The sequence below is a fragment of the Hyperolius riggenbachi genome, chromosome 1 (assembly GCF_040937935.1).
Source record: "Hyperolius riggenbachi isolate aHypRig1 chromosome 1, aHypRig1.pri, whole genome shotgun sequence".
NCBI lineage: Eukaryota > Metazoa > Chordata > Amphibia > Anura > Hyperoliidae > Hyperolius > Hyperolius riggenbachi.
Genome location: NC_090646.1, coordinates 86,785,336 through 86,800,660, shown reverse-complemented (window position 1 = coordinate 86,800,660; position 15,325 = coordinate 86,785,336). Strand labels below are relative to the sequence as shown.

Sequence of the window (15,325 nt, the reverse complement as noted above, 5' to 3'; positions counted from 1 at the left end):
AGGTGCGTCTTATGGTCAGGAGCATTTCAGGCCTCTTGCACATTACAGGCGATTCCGATTTTTTTTATATGATCCAATTTTTTTAATTGGAATCAAAAATTGGATCGTATAAAAAATCTGAAACACATGTAGTGTGCGAGAGGCCTTATAGTCCCAAAAATACGGTATGAATTTCTTTTTTTTTTTTTTTCAAATGTTAAAGGAATACTATCGATTCACATATTTTTTTCACTCGACACAGGAATTGTTTGGGAAGTGCTGCTAAGTACTGGTGTATACATTTTAGTAGCAACTTCTTTGTTTACTGTTAGCAAAGTACTTTCAAACTTTACTGACGCCAAAAGGAGAGGGGAAATTCCCCTCACACTTGATCAGTTAACTCTATGTGTAACTCTCTGTGTGACAGAGAATAGAGCTCCCAACAGCTGCAGCTCCTGTGTCCTGTGTTTCTGACTGAAGTGTTTGAAGAGAGCAGAGGAAATGTAACTATGTAAATGGTTTCAAACCGCCAACTGAAGGAGAATTCCACAAACACCAATGCAGGTTGTAAAATTCAAAAAGTTTATTAAAAAAAAAAAAAAATACAGATTCTACTCCATATAACCAATGAGAATTACACACAACACAATCTAATATCACAGTCTTCTTAATATCTTCTGGTCTTCTTCCTATAGGACACTTCCGGAAGCTAGAAGGAAAACAACTGGTTAACAATAACACAAAACCTTTCCACCCGGTAAGTATTTGCTGAGCGTATCCACTCTCCCTAATGAGAAATAGACCCTATTTGGGTTCCCAAAAACCCTGAGTACCAAAATAATTTCGCTTTAATGCTTCACTGAGAAGGCAGATATAGAGCAATTTACACTCTACGTTTGCTGATCAGCAAAATCTTTCATAACTCAATAGTAAATAGAGTACTCTTGCTTTTTGCTCTCAGTCTGATCAATTATTCTGGCTATTTTACTTATTCAATAGATCAGACCGTTTCCTAGGAAAAACCAGAATAATAAATGTATCAATTAGATGGTTAAAGGTTAATAAAGTGGTTGGTTAATAAGTTAATGATAATGTGAAGAAACGCGGAAAAGCCGCCGCATGGACGCAGGATGAGGAGGCTGTTTCCGCGGCTGGCATAGCGGAACGTGGAGAAACCGCCGCGTCTGACACGGCGGTTTGCGCGCACAGGCCTGCTACTGACAGTCTGACCAGACGCGGGGAGGCCACCGCATGTGCAGATAGCGGTGCGTCTCACCCCGCGTGCAGGCCAGCAGAGACATTGCAAAGCGTGACTGGTGTGGCTGTGACTGATAGTCCACACAGGTTCAGAATGACGCGCGCGCGCTGAGAGGCAGAGTTTATATGACAGCCAGAAGGTCAGCTGACCAAGCTGGTCAGCTGACATTTCCACCACTTTTCATTGGTCCAGCACTTAGGGGAGGCGCTGGAAGCGCTGATGTATATATACTGGGTGCTGGTCATTTCTCTGGTGTCTGGCGTTGTGATCACTACGTGGTAGCACTCAGACCTTGTCAGTATCTGTGTTCTAGCATAGTTTCCAAAGGTGTTGATGATCACGAAGCTCACACCTTAGCGTTAGGAATATTGAACTGTATTATTTGTTATGACCTTCGGCTTGCCTGACTAATCCTCATGAACTCTGATTCTGTACCTTGCTATTTCTGATATCCTGTTGCCAATCTCTGCTCGTTCCTGGACTCTGTACCTGCCTCCTGATTCTGTACCTCGTTATTCTGATTCTCCGTTGCCTGACCCTGCCTGTTATTGGATTCCGTATCTGCCTTCTGATTCTGTACTTTATCTGTCTGTGTGTTGACGACCTGGCTTGGCCGACCTCGAGAACTAGCCTTACTGTTAGAGGCAGTTCCCAGATCTGTTAGTGACACCCGCTCATTGGTGTCACTCACGCTCTGTCCTTCCCACATTCTGCTTAGCTCCTCCCCCGGGAGAGTCTAGGCTTACGGAAGGAGCATATGTCTGTGCAGTATTCCTTACTGCCTCTGTACCTACTCCTTAGGTACAGTCCACTAGTGTTACTGTTACACCCAAACACTCACTTCTCTCTCAGGTGTCCAGAGGTTAGTAGATATATCTGATTATCGGTGATACTGCAGATCATCAATAATCGGGTATATTCTGCATTCTCGGTGATACTGCAGATCACCGGTAATCAGACCCTCTCTGTGTTACACCGATCGTTACAGATAAATAATAGGAAAAAAAAATAATTGGTTAGTGAATTACTAAAATTCTTAGTAAATTAATAAGGTTACTAGAATTAAATAACAAAAAATTGACTCCGTCACATTCTTATGAGCAAAACTACTCAATATGCTTGCAAAAAGAAACAGAAAAATAAAAACAGTTTATTTGTAAATCTCAAATTCTGTCGCTCCTGTATGTAATCTCTTCTGTTCTTTTGCAGGATCAGTCTATTGCTAGAAAAACAGTCTATTAACAGGTACTTCTTCGAAATCTTTCAATATTGCTGGTAAATTGACATATTAATCATTTCTCCTTTCTTTTACAGGAAGTAACCCAGCTGGACGACTCTTCCCAAAGGTAAGTATTTAATAAATAAAACTTTGCACTGTACCACACTAAAAAAACAAAAACAAAATGCTCTTTGCACTTTATATTTTAAAAGTCAGTTGGCTATGAGGGTAAATAACAGGCCTTTAGCGGACAGGGCACTGGATTATTTCTTTAAGCAGATACACTTTCTTCTCAAAATCACGATTTCATAGCCCCATACATAGGTGATAGGCAGTTTTTAGACTTTCATAAAAAAAAAAAAAAAACTTTCTTCCCATTTCCGCAACAATTCAGGAAAACTTATGAAAATAGCAATAAAGATGATGATCATAGAAATTAGGGATTGTCAGTCTCAATTCTCAGCCTCACCAGCACTATACTTCAGCAGTTAGGGACATCACCATAGCCAATTCACTGTAGTCAAAATGTTCAAGCATCTTTCTTGTCACACGCTGATTTATCACCATATTAATCATATTTCATACGTGTCAGATTTGTAAACATCTTCTCAGCACCTCTGTATCATCAGCTACTGGTTATACATCTGCCTGGCTCTTTTGCATCTGCCAAAATCTCTCTCCGCTTCCTGTCAGCTTTGATTGACTGATGGCTGGCTTATCTTATGGAGGATTGAAGAATCATCATGGCGCAGTAATTTTCTCCCACAATGTCAGCTCAGTGTCTGGCCTACTTCTCCTCAGCTGTGCCTGCTGCATCCTTCCCATTCCCCTGTCCGCTCCAACTGCCCAACTCAACCCCTCAGAGAGCTGTTATTCTTCCCTAACAGCTCCCCTGCTTGCGTGTCTGGTTGCTTAGCAACCTTCCCTCAGCCATCAGCCCTGCCTACCCACACAGCAGCGCCCATTACAACTAAGGGCAAAATGCTCTTACTTAACAAACCTGTGTCAGCAGCGCCTCCTATTTAAAGCTGCTGACCAGGTAATAATATAAGAATAAAAATAGATCCCTCCTCTTTCTACCTGCTACAACTACAGTAATTGTCACAGCTTTTCATACTGTTTTTGCTTTCAGAGTTTGATATTTGCTTTCTGTAGTCTGATATGCAACTCTGGCTGTGCATTGAAGCAGACACCCCTTCTGCAATTGATTTGTTCCAATATAGCTAAATCCTACCCTCAATAAATTACAGCTTTTGCCTCTGATATTTAACATGAAAAGTAGGAAAATGTTTACACAGCTACTTAGACATTATTTGCACACTGTCATTTTAGAACACTTGGGTATCGATAGTATTCCTTTAAAGTGTGGCACGGCTGTCCCCCTGGGGGACACAGAAGCGATCGGCAGTGATAGGCTGAAGCCTATCACAGCCTATCTCTGTAATAGGCAGGCAGAGGGAGGGACCTGGGGGGAAAAAAAGAGTACATTTATTTAAAAATAAATACGAAAAATATTTATATAAAAAAAATAAACAGCTGGGGAGCAATCAGACTCCACCAACATAAAGCAAGGGGTGGGGGGGGTCACTTGTGTGCTGAGTTGTGTGGCCCTGCAGTGAACCCTTACTGCAGCAGTGGCCCAATTGAATAAAAGTGGCCTGGTCTTTAGGGGGGTTTAACACTGCGGGCCTCAGGTGGTTAAGGGGACATATGATGGACACCTAATGATATTGTGTAATGGGGGAGGGGGAATTGGATTGGGCCTGGCAGCCAGCTCAGGGGCCTTGGGGGTGATTTGGTTGGAAGTGGGGCATCGGGGGGGGGGGCTGGAGTTACTTTTGCCCCAGGGCACCATTGTTGCTAGAACTGGCCCTGGACCCCATAACAATGTAGCCACCATGAGCTTCCACTACAATGTAATCACAATGAACACCCATAAAAGTGCAACCACCATGAGCAGGTGCTGATGTGGGAGGGAAGTGGCTTCAGGTGCTGATGTGGGAGGGAAGTGGCTTCAGGTGCTGATGTGGGAGGGAAGTGGCTTCAGGTGCTGATGTGGGAGGGAAGTGGCTTCAGGTGCTGATGTGGGAGGGAAGTGGCTTCAGGTGCTGATGTGGGAGGGAAGTGGCTTCAGGTGCTGATGTGGGAGGGAAGTGGCTTCAGGTGCTGATGTGGGAGGGAAGTGGCTTCAGGTGCTGATGTGGGAAGGAAGTGGCTTCAGGTGCTGATGTGGGAGGGAAGTGGCTTCAGGTGCTGATGTGGGAGGGAAGTGGCTTCAGGTGCTGATGTGGGAGGGAAGTGGCTTCAGGTGCTGATGTGGGAGGGAAGTGGCTTCAGGTGCTGATGTGGGAGGGAAGTGGCTTCAGGTGCTGATGTGGGAAGGAAGTGGCTTCAGGTGCTGATGTGGGAGGGAAGTGGCTTCAGGTGCTGATGTGGGAAGGAAGTGGCTTCAGGTGCTGATGTGGGTGGGAAGTGGCTTCAGGTGCTGATGTGGGAAGGAAGTGGCTTCAGGTGCTGATGTGGGAGGGAAGTGGCTTCAGGTGCTGATGTGGGAGGGAAGTGGCTTCAGGTGCTGATGTGGGAAGGAAGTGGCTTCAGGTGCTGATGTGGGAGGGAAGTGGCTTCAGGTGCTGATGTGAAAGGGATGTGGACGTGGCTGCAGGTGCTGATATGGGAGGGAAGTGGCTGATGTGAAAGGGATGTGGCTGCAGGGACTGATGTGGGAGAGAAGTGGCTGCAGGTGCTGAATGCTGATGTGGGAGGGACGTGGCTGCAGGTGCTGAATGCTGATGTGGGAGGGACGTGGCTGCAGGTGCTGAATGCTGATGTGGGAGGGACGTGGCTGCAGGTGCTGAATGCTGATGTGGGAGGGACATGGCTGCAGGAACTGACATGGGAGGGAAGTGGCTGCAGCTGCTAATGTGGGAGGGACGTGGCTGCAGGTGCTGAATGCTGATGTGGGAGAGATATGGGCGTGGCTGCAGGAACTGACATGGGAGGGAAGTGGCTACAGCTGCTAATGTGGGAGGGAAGTGGCTTCAGGTGCTGATGTGGGAAGGAAGTGGCTTCAGGTGCTGATGTGGGAGGGAAGTGGCTTCAGGTGCTGATGTGGGAGGGAAGTGGCTTCAGGTGCTGATGTGGGAGGGAAGTGGCTTCAGGTGCTGATGTGGGAAGGAAGTGGCTTCAGGTGCTGATGTGGGAGGGAAGTGGCTTCAAGTGCTGATGTGAAAGGGATGTGGACGTGGCTGCAGGTGCTGATATGGGAGGGAAGTGGCTGATGTGAAAGGGATGTGGCTGCAGGGACTGATGTGGGAGAGAAGTGGCTGCAGGTGCTGAATGCTGATGTGGGAGGGACGTGGCTGCAGGTGCTGAATGCTGATGTGGGAGGGACGTGGCTGCAGGTGCTGAATGCTGATGTGGGAGGGACGTGGCTGCAGGTGCTGAATGCTGATGTGGGAGGGACGTGGCTGCAGGAACTGACATGGGAGGGAAGTGGCTGCAGCTGCTAATGTGGGAGGGACGTGGCTGCAGGTGCTGAATGCTGATGTGGGAGAGATATGGGCGTGGCTGCAGGAACTGACATGGGAGGGAAGTGGCTACAGCTGCTAATGTGGGAGGGATGTGGCTGCAGGTGCTGATGTGGATAAGACACAGCAAGTGCTAATGATGGAGAGACACAGCTGGTGGTGGGCTGACTGGGTGGCCACGCAGTTACATATTTTGGGTAAGTGGATCCCACTCCCTGCTTTGGCCCTTCTGATGGTGTGCTGCTAGCTTCCTTTTTCCTATGTGCAGGCTTTGAAGGGATAAAAGATTAGATGGTACAGCAATCATACACGTGTTAGCTTGGCAAATTTGTCTGATTAATTACCTTTTGGGAAATCAGTTGAAACAATAAATCACCTAAAGGATTGCCCACGGATTCCCTGGTGTGTACATGGCCTTCTAATATTTCTACGTATCTCACCAAATATTTGCAATAAGAAATGAAGACATTGTTGAGTAAACTGTGCAGCTCCACTGGAGAAAAGGATGAAAAGCCTGGGAAAACATATCTATAACTGTGTGCTGTTGCGTACTGTTGTTGTCATAGTTACAAGAAGAAAAAAAGTTAAAGTCCACTTTTTGCTGAGAAACATGCAAGTTTCTCTCAGTCAGAGCTAAACTTAGTAAAGAAACTACTTTACTTCACATGCTAATAAATCAAACCAGTGCAAGGAAAATTGGAGCAAAACTGGTGCAAGCCTGGTGCAGATCCCCAGATCGAGGATACCGATTGGGTGCTCTGAACTGCTCCAATTTCGCACACGTTTTGTTCAAATTTTTCTAGCACTGGTTTTGAATTGTTTTTCCCCCCATTGAGCACTTTATTAGAGACTCCTGCACACCTGCTAATTAACCACTTCCTGCCCCATGACATGAAAATAAGCCTCTGCACTCCCCTACCTACAAAATCCAAGATAACACTGTTTATTTATCTCTGAGCTGATAACAATGCTACACAGGATTCATGTATAAACAAGTGTAAAACAAACATTCCCGGAGCAGTAGTATTGCTCATCATGAGCTCGTGATCACAGGTAACCCGTAATCATGAGCTGTTTTTCCTGATCACAAGGTCGTATTCCGAATTCGCGATCGCCCTTCACAGATTCAGTTCCGAATGCACCCGTGATCGGGGTCCAAATCCGGCTCGTGATCATGGATTTAGCTGTGATGACGGGTGTGATTATTACCTGAAAACCTGCCGACTTTAGTGGTCAATAGCAAAGCCCCCTTACATGCTAGAAACACCAAATTTGCAGGGTATGTTACGAAGAACGTTAAAGTTTCCAAGGAAAAAGGTATACATTTAAATGCTGTAAATGACAGTTAATGTATTTACCGCATTTACATGTATACTTTTTTCCTTTGAAACTTCCTTTGAAACTTTAAAATCGATTTTCTCAAAAACTATAAAGTCTTTTTGAAATAAAAATGTTTCCTCTTGTTCCCACTGTTCTTAACATATCTGGCAAATTTGGTGTTTCTAGCATGTAAGGGGGCTTTGCGACCACTAAAGTCGGCAGGTTTTCAGGTAATAATCACACCCGTCATGTTCTCCTCTGTCCTGCTTGTGTCCCCATGTATCCTCCTCTGTCCTCCTTGTGTCCTACTCAATGCCCCTTTGTCTCCTACTTTATACCCCTTTGTGCCCTATTCTATGCCCCTTTGTGTCCTCAGTTTGGCCCCCTGTGTCCCGCTCTGCATTGGCACAGTACCGGGTGGTACCTGACATTGCAGAGGGTTGGAGGTTCGTATTGGCAGGCGTTCACAAGTCAGGACCTCCCTGCATTTGGACGCAGCGACTTTTTTCGCACACTTTTGGAGGAGAAAAAGTGAGTCTTGTAAAATACAGTATATACATAAACAGACGCTAGAGATTCCTAACAGCTTCTAATGCGAAATGCTGGAGCAAGGAATATTACTATGGTGTAATCATCATCACCAGAACAACAGAAATAAGGTGCGCTATTCTGTGCAAGTGCAGAAAGATGGGAACTTGGGGACATTTGTTATACCAAAGAGTACATCACACGGTGTACCGTTACCATGGTTGCAAAAAAATGTAAGTTTAGCTTATCTGGCAATTTTAGAAAAACACAACTGAATTAAAGTTATATAGAACATTAAATTTCACAACTTTTGTAGCACTGATATACTGTATTTGTTGAAAAAAAATGAAAGCGCAATTACACTTCAGTTTTTCCGCATAGCAAATTAAAGGGGCAATATTGCAAAAAAAAAAGTAAGTAGTTAAAATCAGAACTGACAGGGTTTGGACTAGATTATCTGCTCATGGGGGATTCTCAGGGTTTTAATAAAAAAAGAAAAAAAAAAAGCATTTCCTGAACAGCAGTTGCTGAGTCTAACTGCCAAAATAGAAAGATACTAGCCAGCCTCCCTACTCACATGCACACTATTTTGTCAGTTAGACTGAGGAACTGCTTTTGAAAAGAATAAAATAAATACTGAGAACCCCCCATGAGTTCAAAACCTGTCAGATTTTAATAGCTTAATTTTTTCGCTATAGTGCCCGTTTAAGTATTATTTTACACAGTGGTGTAGCAATTGGGGATGCAGAGGTTTTCATTGATGCTATGCTGGTAATAAACATCTCTATATGCGCATTGCATAGTGGTAGTCCTTAATAAACTGTTTCGTTACGCCACTGATTTTACAGTAGATGCAGATTAAAATGTAAACATTAAATATCTAGAGAAAGTTGTCAATCAACAGCAGCAGTATCCTGTTTGTCCACAAGAGGGCACTTCCCATTTAATACAAAATTAATGTCATTAGGCTACAACCTATTAAGAGTGAACTAACAGTTTGGGAAAGCTTCCCTCCCTTTCATAACTAGGCCACCCACATGCACACTATTCAAATGAATGCAGCTGGCAGAATAGAGGAGTGACAGTTTACATAAGCTGCCAGCGTTCCTCTATAGATTGCAATGATCAGAGAGAATGCAAAGAACAGGCCATATAAGCTGCTCACCCAATCTGTGCATTTTTATACCATTTTCATAAATTCATAAATCAACCCCTAACGGATCTATTTCTGAAAAAACAGCAATTTCATTTAATTGTAAATATATAAAGATGTGCAGTTATTTCTGCTGTTCTGAATGCTGGCTTATTGTGTAGGGTGACCAAGCGTCCTCTTTTGCCCGGACATGTCCACTTTTTACGTCCTGTCCGGGGCGTCCTGGCGGGAAAATGTCCGGTGTAATGACAGAATTAGCAGCCCGAGAGCAGCCCAGCACGCTTAAGTGAAATGTCATCACGTACACACGTCATCAGATCTGGACAAATTACAGTGTATGCCCGACTTTCAGCTGCTGCAGTGTTTATGAATGTTTCTTTCTAGTGTGTAAAAAGGTGAAGTAATAAAAACAATCATTTAAATTGTGGATCAGAGGTGCGGCAGCAAGGGGCGGAGTATAGTGAAGTCACGCTGGGCTGTGTGAGCAGTAATGATTTGCGGTGGAGGATGACGTAGCACGCAATTGTGCAGGAGCATGCGCAGTACCAACAGAGCTGCACAATCTGCGACACAGACCGGGAGCAGTGCAGACTGTAGACAGGCCAGGGATCAGAGCAGAGCGCGACACAGACACAGACAGGGAGCAGTGCAGACTGCAGACAGGCCAGGGATCAGAGCAGAGAGCAACACAGACACAGACAGGGAGCAGTGCAGACTGTAGACAGGCCAGGGATCAGAGCAGAGAGCGACACAGACACAGAGCAGTGCATACTGCAGAAAGGCCAGGGATTAGAGCAGAGAGCGACACAGACAGGGAGCAGTGCAGACTGCAGACAGGCCAGGGATCAGAGCAGAGAGCGACACAGACAAAGACAGGGAGCAGTGCAGACTGTAGACAGGCCAGGGATCAGAGCAGAGAGCGACACAGACAGGGAGCAGTGCAGACTGTAGACAGGCCAGGGATCAGAGCAGAGAGCGACACAGACACAGACAGGGAGCAGTGCAGACTGCAGACAGGCCAGGGATCAGCAAAGTCACGCTGTGACCCCGGAAGCTCCTCTGTGCACTGAGCACAATAACGTGCTGCTTGTGTATGGCTAGGACAAGAGGAGGATGATGGAAGCCGGAGCATGTGCAGACCACATGATCCGACTTCCGCTTCCGGGGTCACAGTGCGACTTTGCTGAGAGTTGCCGGCCCCAATGTAATTTACACCGGCCGGACCACTGGCCAGTAAATGAGGGGGTATTACCAAGTATCCATGGGTATGCTTAAAGGTAACAGTAAAAAAGGGCGCAGGAGGCTAGTGGACAAATCGGGCGCCGCCATTCAATCCCATAATAAATATCGTTTAATGGGCGCCCGATAGGAAAAAAGGGCGCCGGAGAAAAATAATGTTTTAAAAGCGGCGCCCGGAGACTTAATGTTTTATTACTGCTTCTCATGATTACACATTATTTAATGATTTATACATTTTTTGATATTATTTTTAAACGAAAAACAGTACAATATTTTTTTCAAACATTATTTTTAAAGAGACTCCGTAACAAAAATTGCATCCTGTTTTTTATCATCCTACAAGTTCCAAAAGCTATTCTAATGTGTTCTGGCTTACTGCAGCACGTTCTACTATCACCTTCTCTGTAATAAATCAACTTATCTCTCTCTTGTCAGACTTGTCAGCCTGTGTCTGGAAGGCTGCCAAGTTCTTCAGTGTTGTGGTTCTGTGATGCATCTCCCCCTCCAGGCCCCTCTCTGCACACTGCCTGTGTATTATTTAGATAATTGCAGCTTCTCTCTTCTCTTTTACAAGCTGGATAAATCCTCCTCTGAGCTGGCTGGGCTTTCACATACTGAGGAATTACATACAGGCAGAGCTGTCTGCACTCTGCAGGAAGAAACAGCCTGACACTTCAGTGGAAGATAGCTGCAGGGGGAAAGAAACACACAAATGATCTCTTGAGATTCAAAAGGAAGGGTGTATACAGCCTGCTTGTGTATGAATGTATTTTCTATGTGTGGACAAGCTGTACATCAACCTACTTCCTGTTTTGGTGGCCATTTTGTTTGTTTATAAACAAACTTTTTAAAACAGTTTTTAACCACTTTTAATGCGGCGAGGAGCGGCGAAATTGTGACAGAGGGTAATAGGAGATGTCCCCGAACGCACTGGTATGTTTACTTTTGTGCGATTTTAACAATACAGATTCTCTTTAAACGAAAAACAGTACCATTTTTTTTTTATTACATTATTTTTAAACGAAAAAACCGCACAATATGTTTTTGAAACGTTATTAATGCTTATCACAGGGGGGTCTTAGGTTTAGGCACCAACAGGGGGGTCTTAGGTTTAGGCACCAACAGGGGGGTCTTAGGTTTAGGCACCAACAGGGGGGTCTTAGGTTTAGGCACCAACAGGGGGGTCTTAGGTTTAGGCACCACCAGGGGGGTCTTAGGTTTAGGCACCAACAGGGGGTCTTAGGTTTAGGCACCAACAGGGGGGTCTTAGGTTTAGGTACCAACAGGGGGTCTTAGGTTTAGGCACCAACAGGGGGGTCTTAGGTTTAGGCACCAACAGGGGTGTCTTAGGTTTAGGCACTAACAGGGGGGTCTAGGGGTTAGGGGTAGGTACAGGGAGGGTTACTTAGGCACCAACAGGGGGGGTCTTAGGTTTAGGCATCAACAGGGGGGTCTAGGGGTTAGGGGTAGGTACAGGGAGGGTTACTTAGTAAAAAAAATTTTAAACGTTATTATACGTTTCACTATTTAAATGAAAGATTAACGTTTTTACAATTGCCGATTTAATGCACATTATTTAATGATTTATAACTTTATAAAACATTAATTTTAAACGAAATACAGTACAATATATTTTTAAACCTTATCCATGCTTATCGTTTAAAACCCCGTGCCCTTTTTTCCCAGCGCCCCTTTTTAACGTACGCATGCTTAAATGCATACCCACGTCGTCTGCTCAGTGTCCTTTTAAGGATTTTCATTTTAACAGTATTATGGAGTGCATCTTTGGAAATAACAAAACCTACACCTTTAAATTGTCTTCATTTTTAACAGCATGACATAATAATAATTAAACACTTTAATTATGTCATCAAATTATTAATACAAAGGAAGATTTCTCTCGCAGGAGTTTAATTGATGGAAACGCCCTACAGGTGTCATGGTTTTGTAATTGCAAACTTGGTAATATGTTTCGGGACATTAGCTAATGGATCAGACATTCTAATGAATGCATGCTCGCTGTCCAGGCTAATTAAGTCATTTGCAATCAGGCGCAAGGCAGGCTGAGGCTGATTCATTACCATTATTAAGTGTTATTACAGATGAAGACAAAATGGTTTCTCTTTCAGAGGTTGTCATTTTGGTTTGCAACTCAGGCATTGCCAAATGAATCCAGAAGTGCAATATTTTGGGCATTACCTTTTGGTTCAGGCATGAACTGTAGGACACAGATAATGCACGTTCTTGCCTATATAACTATGAACAACGGGGGAATAAAGGCGCTCAAGAGCAAGAGCAATGACATTTTGTTGTAAACACAATAAAAGCAAAAATCGCTGGAGGTGGGTTACCTCTCCAATGATACTAGCTAGGTTGGCTAAAAGTAATTATTATTTGCACAAGCAACGCATTTTGTGGGTGCGAGCCCACTTCCTCAGTCCAATCACAGTGCCAATTTAAAATAGCCAAAATGTTTGGAGGCGCTCCGAACCTTTTAGCTATTTCAAATTGGCACAGGGATTGGCCTGAGGAAGTGGGCTCATGCCTACGAAACGCGTTGCTTGTGCAAATAAAAACTACTTTTAAGTCAATCTCCCTAGTGCCGTTGTAGAGGTAAGCCACCTCCCCCACTTTTTGCTTTTATTGTGTTTTAACAAAATGTTATTGCTTTTGTGCACCTCTATTCCTCCTGTTGTGCAATTTCACCTCCCCACCCTCCTGGGGGAGTTTGTATGTTGGACTACAGTGATTCCAACCATTTGCAAAACCTCTGTACATTTTTGTCAAGAGTGAGACCACTGGCCAAAACTGCATTGCCCGGGCGAACCCGCTGTCTAATTACCTTGTACAGTGCTGCGATCTGACATTAGAGAGCAATCGGCTCTCATAGGAAGAAGACTATGACAGCTGATCGCCATGATTGGCTGGCTGTGGGGAGAGAGGGAAAAAAAGAAGAAATAAATAGATATATTTATTGAAAAAGAAATAACAAAAATATTTATTTAAAAAAAATAAACACTAGGGGGCGATCAGACCTCTGTTGGTGGGGAGAAAAGGGGGGGGGAGGGATTACTTGTGTGCTGTGTTGTGCGGCCCTGCAGCTTGCCCTTAAAGCTGCAGTGGCCTATTTTTAAAAAAATGGCCTGGTCTTTAGGGGGGTTTAACACTGTGGTCCCCAAGGGGTTAATTATAATGCACCCACTAATTAGCCGTATGCATCACCAATATCCCTTATAATCATTGTATCTACTAATCATGTTCAATCTATTTTCTACTATGCATGTCTTACTTAGCCAATTGTCTCTGACCCACAATGCTATGCTCCATCTAATTGGCTGATGAAGCAGGGTCACGCCTGTGAAACGTGTTGCACTGAATGTGGAGTATGTAAATAAAATTGCTTTACTTTACAATATGGACAATATCTTGTGTCTACTTGGAGGGGGTAAGTCCACCACTACCACCTCTATTTTTAACCATTTTAGTTATTTTTATTCTGTTGGCGCCTTTGTTTAGTTACCTATTCACAAAGACCTGTTAAAATTGCTGAATACGCATTGCACAATGAATGCAACCTGTGTTATCTAGGTAAGTCTCGTGTTGCTAGTATACAGAACCTTTAGGAGTTTGGGAATCGGGCAAGTTTGGGGACAAAAGTAGGAAATAAGATAATTAGAATGAGGAAGATATGAAGTCGCCATCCTCTCCTCTTACCATCTTCGCCCACCCTCTTTTTTTTTTTTTTTCTCGTTTTTTCTATCTTCTCATTTCTCTTTTTTTCATATGGTGGTCCTGGACCTACAGTAGGTCCTCCTGACATCACACTTTGGGAGCCTTGTTGCATTATGGGAAATAACCGCAGTTTCCAAATGTCAAGCCACCATTATCTCCCTCTGTGCAACCCTCTGTCTCAACCTTTAAGCCTATTGCATTGTTAGTGGGTGTGGTTACAGATAATGGCTGCTGTCGGTTTTTTTAATGTCTGCCAGCTGTAAGGATAAGTACGTGCAGGCTGATTGTGGATAACACAATATGAACAAATTACACGGCGATTATCAATAATTTCTCGATCTCTCTTCTATTTTTTACCTTCTCACTTTGCAATGTATTGATTTACCACAAGCCCACACACAGCACAGCCCCCATGTGTGCTGTGTGCAGTGACTCATATTGGGAACTAAAGCAGTGAGTGGAGGGGGCGGAATTAACCACTTGAGGACCTAGGGCTTTCTACCCCTTAAGGACCGGTCACTTTTTTTCCATTCAGACCACTGCAGCTTTCACGGTTTATTGCTCGCTCATACAACCTACCACGTAAATTAATTTTGGCTCCTTTTCTTGTCACTAATAAAGCTTTCTTTTGATGCTATTTGATTGCTCCTGCGATTTTTACTTTTTATTATATTCATCAAAAAAGACATGAATTTTGGCAAAAAAATGATTTTTTTAACTTTCTGTGCTGACATTTTTCAAATAAAGTAAAATTTCTGTATACATGCAGCGCGAAAAATGTGGACAAACATGTTTTTGATTAAAAAAAACTTATTCAGTGTATATTTATTGGTTTGGGTAAAAGTTATAGCGTTTATAAACTATGGTGCAAAAAGTGAATTTTCCCATTTTCAAGCATCTCTGACTTTTCTGACCCCCTGTCATGTTTCATGAGGGGCTAGAATTCCAGGATAGTATAAATACCCCCCAAATGACCCCATTTTGGAAAGAAGACATCCCAAAGTATTCACTGAGAGGCATAATGAGTTCATAGAAGATATTATTTTTTGTCACAAGTAAGCGGAAAATGACACTTTGTGAGAAAAAAAAAAAAAAAAGTTTCCATTTCTTCTAACTTGCGACAAAAAAAAATGAAATCTGCCACGGACTCACCATGCCCCTCTCTGAATACCTTGAAGGGTCTACTTTCCAAAATGGGGTCATTTGTGGGGTGTGTTTACTGTCCTGACATTTTGGGGGGTGCTAAATTGTAAGCACCCCTGTAAAGCCTAAAGGTGCTCATTGGACTTTGGACCCCTTAGCGCAGTTAGGCTGCAAAAAAGTGCCACACATGTGGTATTGCCGTACTCAGGAGAAGTAGTATAATGTGT

At 43.8% G+C, this 15,325-nt stretch overlaps 1 long non-coding RNA gene across 1 annotated transcript; it reads right to left on the bottom strand.

The window, feature by feature from the left end:
* Positions 1-544: 544 nt before the first annotated feature.
* On the bottom strand, positions 545-3,280 carry LOC137545678 (uncharacterized). Its single transcript, XR_011026077.1, has 2 exons — positions 2,926-3,280; positions 545-688 (listed from the first exon to the last, which is right to left on the bottom strand). It is a non-coding gene; the product is annotated as an uncharacterized lncRNA (long non-coding RNA).
* Positions 3,281-15,325: the final 12,045 nt, after the last annotated feature.